Source organism: Falco peregrinus, unplaced genomic scaffold (genome assembly GCF_023634155.1).
Source record: "Falco peregrinus isolate bFalPer1 unplaced genomic scaffold, bFalPer1.pri scaffold_42, whole genome shotgun sequence".
In the NCBI taxonomy this organism is placed as follows: domain Eukaryota; kingdom Metazoa; phylum Chordata; class Aves; order Falconiformes; family Falconidae; genus Falco; species Falco peregrinus.
The window spans coordinates 1,604,196-1,616,677 of NW_026599609.1; the positions used below are offsets into that span (position 1 = coordinate 1,604,196).

General features: G+C 50.9%; 1 pseudogene; it reads left to right on the top strand.

The window, feature by feature from the left end:
- The first annotated feature begins 868 nt into the window (after positions 1 to 868).
- LOC129783466 (hydrocephalus-inducing protein homolog) overlaps positions 869 to 12,482 on the top strand; it is a 66,584-nt pseudogene continuing 54,970 nt past the window's right edge.

Genomic DNA, 12,482 nt, shown 5'->3' on the forward strand with positions numbered 1-12,482 from the left:
CTTTTATTTCTGCTGCTACAGCTTTTCATGCCTGTAGGGAGCCTAGAGTTTGGGTGTTAGTAAGTGAAAAATAAGGCCCTCATTCTCCATGGAGAAAGGCTCTTGGGCATGGTAATTTCATGCCTGGAAGGAGTCATATTTGCTGGATAAGTTTTGTAACCTAACCAAATTAGCTTTGAGAAACCATAGTTGTTAATCAGAGTATTGAACTCTATGGTCCCTTAGTTAAAAACATCACCAACCTCCTTGCACAAAGGATGGGTGTTTGGTTTGCAAAGTAGGAGAGCAGTGAGAGCAGTCTGATTTTGATGCTTGGGGCAGCAGCGATCCCTGGGTTTAAGGTTGTTCATAATACTCTGAGCACTTAGTAGGGTCAGGCACAAAGTCACATCGGGTCAGCTGTTTTTGCAAAATGAAGCAGTGAAGTGACATTGTTCCCACCAAAAAACTTTTAAAGAGTAATAAAGGACAGTTTGGGTATTAATAGAGATTTGGATAATAATTCCAGCAAATAGTTCCAAAATACATGGAAGACGGGGAGAAGATGAGAAGTGCCAGCAGTCTTTGATGTGTGTTTGTGGCTTGTGGGACTGCGCCCACAGCAAAAGGCTGTTTTGGAGTGTTTGTTCTGGGCTTTTACTTCTATCAGTCTTAACTCTGCCACTGAAATATGGTCTAGTTATGAAACAGGGTGGGGATGCCGGCTGCTCTCCAGTTATGAAGGATGCCACAGCCCGGAGACACAGCTGTCTCCTTTGGGTCTGCCATGGAAGGGGATGCTGGATTTTCCAAGTCCCGTTGCTGTTCCTTGCAGGTCAGCTGAGGCATGGCCACTGGAAAGCCCCGCTGGTTCACGGGGTCCTCCAGGATGGCTGGTAGATTCCCGAGCCAAGTGGTAGTGCCTCGTAAGCCGAAGCTAGCCAGAGGGACAGAGAAGCCTGCAACTGTAAGTACTTGCTGCGGCCAGGTAGGAGCTGTGTAAGGCTGGAAACTGCCCCCGCGTCCTTCCTCTACCTGCCCCTCCTGTTGTCTGGCAGCACTGTGAAGCTGGACACCACCTCCCCGTCTCTCTGCTGCCATGCTTCTGTCGGAGGTGGTGACCATGGTGCAGTAGGAGATGGACTGTGTGCTGCTTCAGGGCAAGCCCAGAGTTGTGTCTGGATGTGCCACTGGAGCCAGTTTAAATGAACGTACCGGGCATTGCACCGGAATAGCTGAAGCGTGAGCGTGTGCTTCTCTCCGCCCCCTTTGTGTGGGCAGTAACGTTTTGTCACCTCGGGATGCTTGCCAGCGCTGCTCTGACCATACCTGCCCTCCAGGCAGCTGGGCACGTGGTGGGCTGCTCAAACTCTGCCTGAAGGTTTCGAGAGGTATGGCTGGTCCCAGATGGAACAGGTTCCAAAACAGTTGTTCTGTCCTGCATCCCGTGTGGAGCACAGATCCAGCGCTGCAGACAGCAGCGGAGTCAGGGCAGTTCCTCCTCCCCATCCTCAGACGGCCCTTTGCTGACCAGAGCTCACTTGGCTGAAGATGACCTGGTGCTGAAGCTCTGTCGAGGAGATACCTTTGCATACTTCTGTGGAGGCGTCTCGGAGGCCCAAACAGAGAAAACAAGTACTAATTCAAAAGAGATAACTAAAACTTGGAGCCATTCCTCTCCACCTCAGTCTTGGCACAACACTGATTTTCTGCTTTCCTGACTCACCCAGCAGTGACATCTCCACATGTGTGGTGGTTGTGAGCGTTGTGCAAGGGTGGAGTTAAGGGATTTCTGGTAACTCCTCCCAACCTTTTTCAAAGGTCACTGGCTCACTCCGGCCAAACTGGAAAGGAAACAAATGCCCGAAGAGCAAAATCCCCCAACATGTCACATCAAATCACGAAGGAGAAGCTAACGGGACAAAGCTGCTTGTTTGGAGCATGTGTATTGCACTCTCTATCATTAATTTACTAATGGTAAATATTTCAACAGGTAATTATGGGACTTCCAGGACTATCCTAGCGGCTATGATCACAAATTATTCATCGGTGGCTCTTGAAGAAGAAAAGCCTTTCTGAATAAAGGCAGTTCTGTAGCTCTTGCTGGTGTTTTGCATTTCAGCTGACTCCCTCTGCCTTCCTGAAGGAGATGACTCTTACCACCAAGCAGAGGCTGGCCAGCACTCGGGAGATGCGGCAACCCCAGATTATCCAGGTTCTAGACATGAGCGAAGCCTCCCATCGTAAGGTAGCCTTTTCTTGCCCTTTTCCTTGCTGTTTGATGTGACATTTGAAGAGAGCGCGTGCTTGTGACAGGCTTGCCTCCAGCTTATCTAAATGCCTTGGTGACTAAGTCCTGTTGTTGTTTCAGACTGCTGCCGGTGTGGAGTTCCTTCTGCTGGGGGAAAGGTAAAACATTTTTCCCCAGTGAGATGTTGAAGTCCTGACCTGCGCTAAGCCCATATAAACAACCTCTGTTGAAGTTGGTGGCTTTTGCTGGAGATGAGCTACTGCGGCTAAAGCATGATACTGGGGGAAGGCTGGGGCGGGCCACAAGGATGCAAGCTTGCAATTTCCCACCTTCCTGCTGAAATAGCCAGCCCTTGGTTTGGTGTAGTCTCTGTCAAACGCTTGGGGTCATAGGATGCCCTCAGTGGTGGCAGCGTTGGCCTTTGAGGGCTGAGGGCCTACGGTAACTACTCAAGGTGTAGCTAAAGCAATTGCATGAATGCTTTGGGTTGGAACATCGAGTGGGACCCGTACAGGGTGTTAGATTTTTCAGGCTGCCAGGTACACAGGGGAGTGGCGCTGGGCAGAGGGGAGTGGGTGTGCTTTATCTGGATCAATGTTTATTTACACATGTGTTTAAAGCTGCTTTTCTTACAGATCTGCTTAGTATAACACACGTTCCAAAGGGGTAGATGACTGAGGTAGGCTGTTGAGTGGAAAACTGCCAGCGAGAGACCTGTAGCAAATTGGTTAAGGATTGCCCTAGACAGCGCGTGAGGTTGGGAACGTGTGTGTGAGGACGAGCGCACACAGAACTGGCCGTGTGCTGTGGCCGCTGGCTTCAGCACGACCCTGACTCCTGTGGAGAAGCAGGAGACGTGCCTGTGTCTTGTGAGTGTGAAGAGTTCAGCTGGAAGGGGGGAGGCAGAGCAGGGAGGAGTTTTCTCAAAGTAACGCCTCGGCGCTGTAAGCATTTGCTGTTTCTGTATGTTTTCAGACCTGCTTCTGTAGTGGTATTAAAGAAAATGGCAATAATAGAATATAATGAAGCATCCATTTAAAGCTCGTGGGAAAAGGAGATGCCAAGTCCAGCCTTACTCAGATTGCCCAGTGATGCTGGGAAAGTACCTGGAACTTACCACCTCATCTGTCGCTTTCTTAACGGCGGTGTTCCTTTCTGGCCTGTCTTCTCTTCTTCCTGGTTTCTGGGCTGTGTGTCAAAAAAGAGATTTGAGGATGTGTTGGGCTCGGTCTCTGTGTCTCAAAGTAAAGATGATCCCCAAACTGTTTCCCATGGGGTCTCCTGTAAATTCTTGGCTTTCCCTTGCTCCACGAGTGCTTACAGCTCTTGCAGTGAGTGCTCTGGGGCTGTGTGACCGTGTTAGCCCAGGGCTCTGCCGGAGGTAAGTGCTGCCTTGCCTTTTGGAGAAGGAGACCTGGAGAAACACCTGCCAAAAGAGCTGCTCGCTTGAGCCTGCTCAGTGTGGCCCAGAAACTTTTGATCTGCTCAGAACACAGGTGGGTGAGCTTCTGTTCCCCTAGCGTGAGCTGGGCAGGCGTACTCACCAAGGGACTGTCCTTCGCTGGAGGCCAGTGTTGTATTCTCTCACCGATGAGTCTTTCTCCCCACGGCTGAAACTCTCTGCTCTCTTTTGCATCTCCAGTTCTCGGCAGTTGCCCCGGAACAGAGCTTGTTTCAGCCTTTCCCATCAGAGGTGGTATTTCAGAGCTACGTCCCCGATGAGGTCTATGAAGTGCCACTGATTCTGAGGAACGTGGACAAGGTAAGTGCTGGGATGTGGAAGTTTAACCCTGTGCTGGAACTGGAGAGCAGTGTCATCCGCGCGGTGCACAGCATAGCCAGTCGCCTGCTGCAGCACAGCGCATCCAGAATAAAACGTCTCACCGCCTTTATTTTGCAAGACAGTGGAAATCTTCCCATGCTGAGGTTTCTCCCCCTGGTTTTGGCTGTGTGTTGGTGGTACCTAGCTGAAAGGAGCTTTTCTGGTCAGCACCTTTCCCCGTGGAAGCCCTGCACGGGTGGGAATGTTGGGGGCTGTACAGTTCTTCCCTGCCCTCGTGCTTTCCCTCAAGCGTGCACCGTGTCCTGGTGGCTCCGTGGTTAATCTCAGTTTCCACAGGGCACCTCTGCCTCTGGGTGAGCTGCACAGAGAGCTGAACGGGCTGTCAGAGCTCGGGGTGGGGTCTTCTCCACTTTATGCTGGAGTAAGTTATAATTAGTGGTAACAGCGCTTCAGGAAAGGTGTTTTGAAACAGCAGTGGAAGCAGGCTGATTTAGCAGCAGCAGCGGGAGGCCATTAGGTGCCCCTTCAGGCTCCTGCTAAGCTTAGTTGGGTTCTGCTCAGGTTTTCCTGAGACAACGTGATGCTCTGCTTCCCCTTTGGAGAGCCACAGCATGTTCGGGGTAAAGTGCCCTCAAAGGTCTCCACCTTTACTTGAAAAAAACAATCATTTTGAGACTTCCCAAGAAAGTTGAGAATGGAAAAGTTGAAAAATGTCAGCAGTTTTGTTCCACTGTCAAGAGGGAAATTGGGACCTTTTGAACTTCAGCTGGGGAAACGTTTGCTGGAATGAGGCATGTGCCAAGGGCAAGCTGGTGGGAAAAGGCAGGAGGGAGGAAAGGAGCTGAGCTCGGTGTTCTCTCCCTGCGCACTTTCCTACACGCAAGGGTTTCTCTTGATACGTAGCAGTAAGTGCACGGGCAGTAGAGACAGGTCAGAAAGAGGGGTGTAATTAAGGATACTCTTCTGTAATGAAGAGGAAGAGGTATGCCTGAGGGCAGGGTGGGATGGGAAGATGGAAGTGTGCACAAGAGACGGTGAATTCGCCTCCTTTCCAAATTTCCCTGTTGGGGAGGGCAAACAGGTGGACAACAAAAAACAGCTGTCGAGGCATATTGCAGGTGGCAGAACAGCAAGTCCAAGTATCTCCTGAGATAACAGGTTGTGACAGGGATATGGGTGAAAATGGAAGACCCTTTGGCAAGGAAGGATGCGGGTGTGCTCCCTCAGTTATTCCGGGAGACTACTGCACCATTCCTGGTCTGGCATTTAACTTGGGAACATTGATAAGATGCAGCATGTGTGCCTGCACCCAGGGGATGCCACTGGTGTGATCTGCGCTGAGTTTTGGGCAGTCTTTGCTGTAGGTATCCTCGTCCCTGATTAAAATGTGCCTCAGTCCTCAGTTTCTCTCTTCCTACTCTCTGCTTCATTCCCACTGAGTCTTTGGCTTCACCTGCTCCATTATCCATGCAGCACTTCAAAATGTTTATCTTTGCCAAGTACCAGCCAACAGGCAAACAGTTAATTTGCTCGATTCATGCTTCCTCAAGTGGAAAAGATCATCTGCATTAACATTTCTGCCATTCCCAGTAAAAGACAGTAAAGCTGCACCTTGGGATTTATGTGCCCTGTGAAGGGGGAGGCAATGTGTGAACTGTGGTTTTTTTCCCAAAACAATGTAGTTTTGAAGGTAGTAAGAGCTCAACCATTGGAGAGCATGGGCGTAAAAGTAAGATAAGCTCCAGGGAAATCTTTGGTATGTTTTAAATACAGAAAGACAGAGAGGATAATCCTGCGAGGGTGTTATACTCTAAATTGGTTGGCTTTTGGCGATGTCCTGGAGAAAAGCAACGTTGTGCTCCGTCTCAAGTTTTTTGTGCCAGTTTCCCACATTCCTCTGAATCATACTGAGTTACACTGCATGGTAGCCTGAAGTTGTCTGCCCCATAAAAATCCAGCTGACAGCAAAATATATTCCACATAGAGGCTCTAATCATGCAACTACAGAAGTGCTGTACTATATACTTCCTGCTCTTACCCGTGTTGTAAAATTGCCTTTGTGTCTTCAGGCTGTTCCTCAGCACCCTCAGATGTTCTGGGTGGCTTTTGCTGAAGGTCTGAGCCACACGTGCTCCCCTTCCAAGGGACATGGTGACCAAAATGCCTGTCTGCACTGTGAAGTTGGCTCCTGGAACTCGCTGCCCCAGGACATTGCTGGGTTCCAAGGGCGTTTGGAGAGTTCAGGACTGCCTTGGCCACGGGTTACCAGGCTCGGGTGGGTGGTGCAGAATGAGCCTCCATTTTTTCCAAGCCTCATGTGGGGTTGTTGTTGATCCGTGAAGCTGCCCACCAGTCCAAATCACCTGCTTCAGACTTTGAGATTTGGCGCTCAGGGGTTGCTCTCTATGTGCTAGGAAAATGCCTGTGTGCTGTCTGTGTGCTGGTGATGCCCCAGAGGTCAGAACCGTGCAGCAGGGTGCCTGCAGGGCCTGCTGGGGGTGGGCAGGGGTCCCCAGGGATCTGGCTTGCCCGCGCTGGCAGCTGCCTGGCTACAGTCACAGGCAGCAGGAGCCTCCGAAGAGCAGAGGTTGGCTTTTAATAATGAAACCACCACCAGGCAGTGCCAGTCATGTATCTCGGGGCAGAAAATGCCTTTGAAGCCCCTAGTTGATAGGCACAGCCTGGGGGGTCGCCTGGCTTTCCATCACTTGGCCAGGTTGCTGGCTCTCATCCTCTGCATCAGCCTTTCCTTGTGGCATATTGTGCTTCTCCCTTGCTTCTTTCCAGCTCCCTTTGGATTTTCCCAGCCATCTCTCTGTTTCTGGGGTTGTCTCTTTGTCTTCCTGTGTCTCCTCCTTTTTCTCTTCATTTGCTGCTTTTATTCCCAGTAAGGCCACAGTATCTGTGGTCCCCTCTTGCTGGTCTGCCTACATGGCTGTAGCACCGCAGCTTGACTGCCCCGCTCAAACCCAGCACGTTAAAGTGAATTTCTTCCTTCCGCCAGGATTAACACGTACTGTTTGGCCTTCAGATAATACATGCCCCTTCTAGGGGCATGTCTGCCTGGATGTGTACGGGCAGAAGCCAGCAGATTCTCTGGGCTTATTGAATACAGGGGTGACTTGATTCAGATATTATACCGCCGTGCTGCTGGTGTCTTCCCTGCTTGGCCCTTCCTTCATCGCCCTGCTGCCTCTGGCCTCGAGCTGTTTTGCCCAGGCAGAAGGGATTAATGTTCACTCTTATGTGTTACGTGCATGTACCTCCAGAGCTAAAAGTGCTTTGCAAAGGTGGTATCACCAGGTCTCTTCTCCTCCTGTTTCCACAAGCTGCAAGATCATACTTTCCTCTCTTTTCTGCAGGTTCCTGGGCTGGTGAAGGTCATCTTGGAGAGCTCACCTTATTTCAAGCTGATCAGCCACCATGCTGTGTGCCGCAAGGTACTGCCTGGCATGCTTGCGACTTTCCGCATCGTTTTCTCCCCTGATGAGAACAAGGTGAGACTGGAGGTCCCGAGAGATGTGTGCCTTCAGTGGGAGGTGAACCTGCGGGGCTGGGTTCAGAACAGGGCATCTGCTGTGGGTTTTGAGGCACTGTCCTGGTTTCGGTGGCATTGCACTGGATCTGCAGCTGGGGGAAACTTTTCCTGTGGTGAAGATGATGCTGTCATAGGCTGGAGGCTCTTCTATGCTTCAGACTGTGATTATCCTTCGGTGCTGGAACGTTTAATGCCATGTCTGTTGGCTTCAGGGATAAGAGTGCACTGTGTGGTGGGGTGGCCTCTCATGGTGTTGGTTTCTAGTATCTGACCATTGCTGCATAATTACGGGTTTGCTCTGATAATTATAAATACAAAAGCCTGTTTGCATAAATACAAACCTGTTGTTTGGAGGACCCAAAGCTGAGCCTGATCAGAGTGAGGACCACCACCTTTGAAAACTGGAGTCGCTTCTTGAATGCGTATCGTGTTGGACGCGGTAGTGAGACGGCGGAACGCTCTGTCTGAAGCCGGCACTTTTCTTGCACACCGGTTATAGCCCATGCCGTGCTGCGAGGTTTGCTCTAGGCTGTAGTCAGGCAGCCTGCAGCTGGTCACATCCTGGCTGGCAGCACCATGCGATGCCACCGCAGCAGGGACTGACGAGCTGTGCGTTCCCTCCCTGTGCTTTCCTGGGCGTTTGCAGGGGAAGGTGCACGTGGGACAGTAGGGAAATGGCAGGGAGGGGTGCTGATAAGGTGTTTAGCCATCGCACCTCTCTACTCGATGTTAGGGGCTTCATTATGATGGAAAACGCTAGGGGAATGGCTAGATCCAGAGAGCTTTCCCCTTTCCCATCTGGCAACCAGTTCCCTGCCTCACCCTGGGCTGGAGCGAAGGTGATGCTTTTTCATACCCTCTGTGTTCCAGCCTTGCCGCTGTGCTGCCCCTGAGGATACTTGCCCACCTGTGCTCCAGCTGTGATTCTAGGGGAGAAGATGCGCTGTGCTCGTGGCAGGGAGCCAGCCTGGCCCAGACACGCTGAGCTCCAGATGTCTTTAACCAGCAGGAGGCTGGTGTGCTGCAGAGGACTGAGGCATCTGGAGCGCACACAGGAGTGAAGGGGCAGGTAGCATCTGCAGGCAGAGTGTTAGCCTGGAGCCTTTGGGCAGTCACGCTGGTGTGGCTGTGCCTGCGTGCATGGGGCTGTGGTTGCTGTGTCAGCTGGCACCTATTCCCTGCCCCGTGTGCCGTGCTTTTGCTCGGAGGTTGGAACGTCGGTGCTGTGGCCCTGGCAAGTCTGGCACTGTGCCGTGATGTGAAGGGGCGGCGGTGTTACCTGGAGGCTTGTTAACGCAAAAGGGTTTGGTACCTGGCATGGAAGGGAGGAAGCCCTGCAGGGGAACACAGACAGACAGGCTGACTCTTTGCACCAGCACTCTGCTGCCTCTTGGCACAGTTCTTTGCGTGACTTTGTGGGTGATGCAAGGTGAGGGGGTCGCTCTGAGCCAGCTGGTGTTTCTGCACCAGGCCAGAGGTGCAGGCTCTCTTTGGGCACAGCTGTTCTCTCATCTTCCGTTTGCTGCTTAGACTTAGTTGAACACCCTGTCCTATCCTCAAACAGCATGGCTGTAGCAAACTAGAGAGGAAATGCCCTGTGGTGCCTGGCTCCCCATGCTTGTGAAATGATCTGTTGCTTTGGGGAGGGACTGAGAAATTGTTTTACGTCATTCGTATGGAAGGTTAAAATGATGTTGGCCTAGGGCAGTTCTCCATACTGCCCAAGTGACATAAGAGCTTAACCTCACCGAGGTAGGCTTTGCAGGGGACACTGCTTCCTTTAAAATGTGATTGATTAGTATTCATGAGCATTCATTTTTGGGATGGAAGTAAATCGGTTCCCATGAAGGGCAAAGAGCTGCTCTTCAACTACAGAGAAGCAGCAGAGCAACACATGAACATCACCCCAAATAGAAGTAGGGTGAGATAACTCCCAGGAGCGCTCATGTCCAGTACTTTGCCCCTTGTCTTGCCCTTGAACTGGTGAGTGTGTGGCATTAGGGAGCTGTGCCAGCGAGGTTCTCTGCACAGCTTGAGCGACACCCTGGCCGTTTCTGCCGACCTGGGTTTTGTGCTCCTTGCAGGGCATTGGGAGAGGGACGTGGGCTGCTTGGTGAGGAGCACATGGGGACTCTACAGCAGAACCAGAATGTTGTATAAATCGAACTTTTTGTCTCATACTTGGTGGAGTGTGAGTCAGCAAAGTGCCGGAGTGCTGTCGCTCAGCTAGAAATGCATCAGTAGCATGGTCAGGATGTGCAGAGCACCTTGAAAAGCCCTTAGCCAAGAGGCAGGCTTTGGGAGATGGTTCTGTAAAGCCACCTGTGTTGGGCTTGCAGTTGCTTGCCTGCAGAGTATCTGTGTGTTAGTTGTGGAAGGCTCAGGAGTGCTGCCTTTGAATAACCCCTACATCTCTGATACTGCATGATCCACAGGGACTGTGGATAACCCAGTGAAGTGGGGTCCGGGCCTTCCTGATGAGGAGCTGGTTTGTGTCATTCTCTTGCTTTGAATCTGTTCTTCCCTGGAGTAAGTCTGACTTCAGTGAAGTCACTCCTGATTGAAAGGAGTAAAATTGTGCCTCAGCCCTAAGTAATAGGGCCATGTGAGTTGTTAGTGGCTGAAATGCCACGTAGCCCTTTCTTGGAAAATGAGCAGTTTCCTACTGTCTCGCAGTCATTTGGGAATGTGCCACGTGCTTGGACTGTCAGAAAAGAAATAGCTGGTGTGCCTTTTGGTTTATTGGCACTTGTGTTATAAATGAACTGCTAATTTTTCTGCTGGGCAACATTTCCAGTTTGTTACTCTTGCTGCTTCTGATTTGCACGTTTCTGTCTTATGGCTCCATTGTACAGCGTGGGTGTTCTCGTGCCAGCCCCTGTTCCCGTGTGTTCTTGCGTTATGGTCTGACGGCCTCTGCTGAACTGGAAACCATTGTGGCACTGACTGGCAGATAAACAACAGACAGAAATACTTCCATTTGTGTGTCCTTCAGGCTTATTAATAGTTTATTGTAAAGGAAGAAGGAAGTAAGAACCACATAAAAACATAGCAGAGCTTATTCTGTGTTGCCCTCTTGCTCTTTTCACTGTAGCAGTGCACTGTTTTCAGGCGATGCAAGTTCAGTCTGTGAGGTTTGTGAAATTCATTGCTGATGCTCAGTGGAGACTGAATTAATGCACATTGATTACTCTGAAATATGACAGGACGGTGAGTTATTGCATGACTGAAATGAAGTCCTTTAAAATTCAGCCCAGCCCTGCTAGATGTTTTGTTGTGCACAGAAGCCATTCCGAGAATACTTTTAAGATGACTCTTGTGAGGAGGAAAGGGGCAGAAGACCAAGGCAAATGGCACGGTGCCACAGGAACCTGAAGCCAAGTGACTCATTTCAAAGACTCCTGCGAACCGGCGGCTGAGGGGGGCAGGCGCAGGGGCACCCCCTCTGCTGCGAACGGATCTTCATCCTCTGGTCTCTCCTCTGTTGTCACGGCCCTTATTTTCCAGCCTTTCTGATATCAGGGTTTCAGCGGGAGCTTTCCCTGCGTGGCTTGCCGTGTTACCTCATGCTACAAGGATCTTTTCTTTGCAAGTTGGCTGCTGCAAGGAATTCAGTGAAGCATTTGGGATAGGTTATGCAGGGAAACTGACATCTGAGTTTGGGGTTCTGGGCAGTTAGGGTCGATATTGCTGTGACAGTAATTACTGTTAGCCTGAGTTTACAAAGAGCCTGAAACAACACCCAAGACGAGCAGCTGCTTCAGTCTCAGTGGGTGCCAGTTCAGATGCCAGTGGTGATACCTGGAAGGCCAGAGCTTGTAATTTACTGCTTGTCACAGGGGAGCACGAGAAGGGGAACCATCGTACAACTGTCTGTATCTTCCTTGAAACTGAGAGGGGAGTTGTATGCAGGATGAAGTCGTATTTTCATGAAAACCTATAGCCTGAAGCTGTGTCTAAACACAGCAAACTTTAAAGCATAGATGGGATGCAACCCCTCTGTCATCCAGGCACGTTTATTTAGAAACCTGGTCTTAAACAGTCTGCTAAGGGTTTGCAGTTGCGAAGCAGAACAACATTTTGAACTGGTCTCAACTGTGCCCCTAGGCTGCAAGCAAGTGCGTAGCAGGGTTAGCGCCCTGGTAACACGAGGCAGTGCTGCAGTAGAGACTTTGCAACCTGTTGCCCCCAAGGGAGGGCAGTTCAGCTTTCAAAAGCTTAAGGGACCATGGGTTCACAGCGACACAAACAGCCAGCTTCTGCCTAGCACCCCTCCTGCCTTGGGTTTCCCCCTGTTTGGGCTGACGCTGCATTCAGCCTGGTGCAAGGTCCCACGTTGGTGGGGTGGTAGAGCGTGGCTGAAGGGTCAGCCCGCTCTGAAGTGCTGAGTCAAGCCTTGCACGGGATGCCATGTCCCACGGTGTCCCTGGAGAGGGGGCTTGGAGCATAATGTGCATCTGCATGAATGGCGAGAGGCATCTTTCTCTCTCAAGGTCGCGGTTGTCTCTGTGAAACCAAATCCCTGTTGCTTTAGCCTTGCCCTCAGGTCCCTGGAGAAATCCCTTGTGCATTGCTGTGCAGGTGGTCCCAGCGCCCCTCACCAGCAACGGAGCTGGGAAGGCTGCCTGTGCTTGCTTTTGGGGGGGATTTATTTCTTGGGCTCTTAATTGCATTGCTGTTGATCCATTTGCTCCTTAGCAATGACAACGCCTTGACAATTACTTCCTTTTACTTGCTCCAAGTAGCTCCAGTTGTTGAAGTTCCTTTTTTCTTTATCCTCCTGCTGATCTGAACTTGCATCCTCCTCTGCCTACCTGGCACCTGAAAGAGGGAGCTAAGTAAATATGGCATGCCAAGACTTAATAAGGCAGGTAGCTTTCAATTGGCTTTGCAATGCCTTTGTTACAGTAGTGTGGCCAAAAGAACAACAA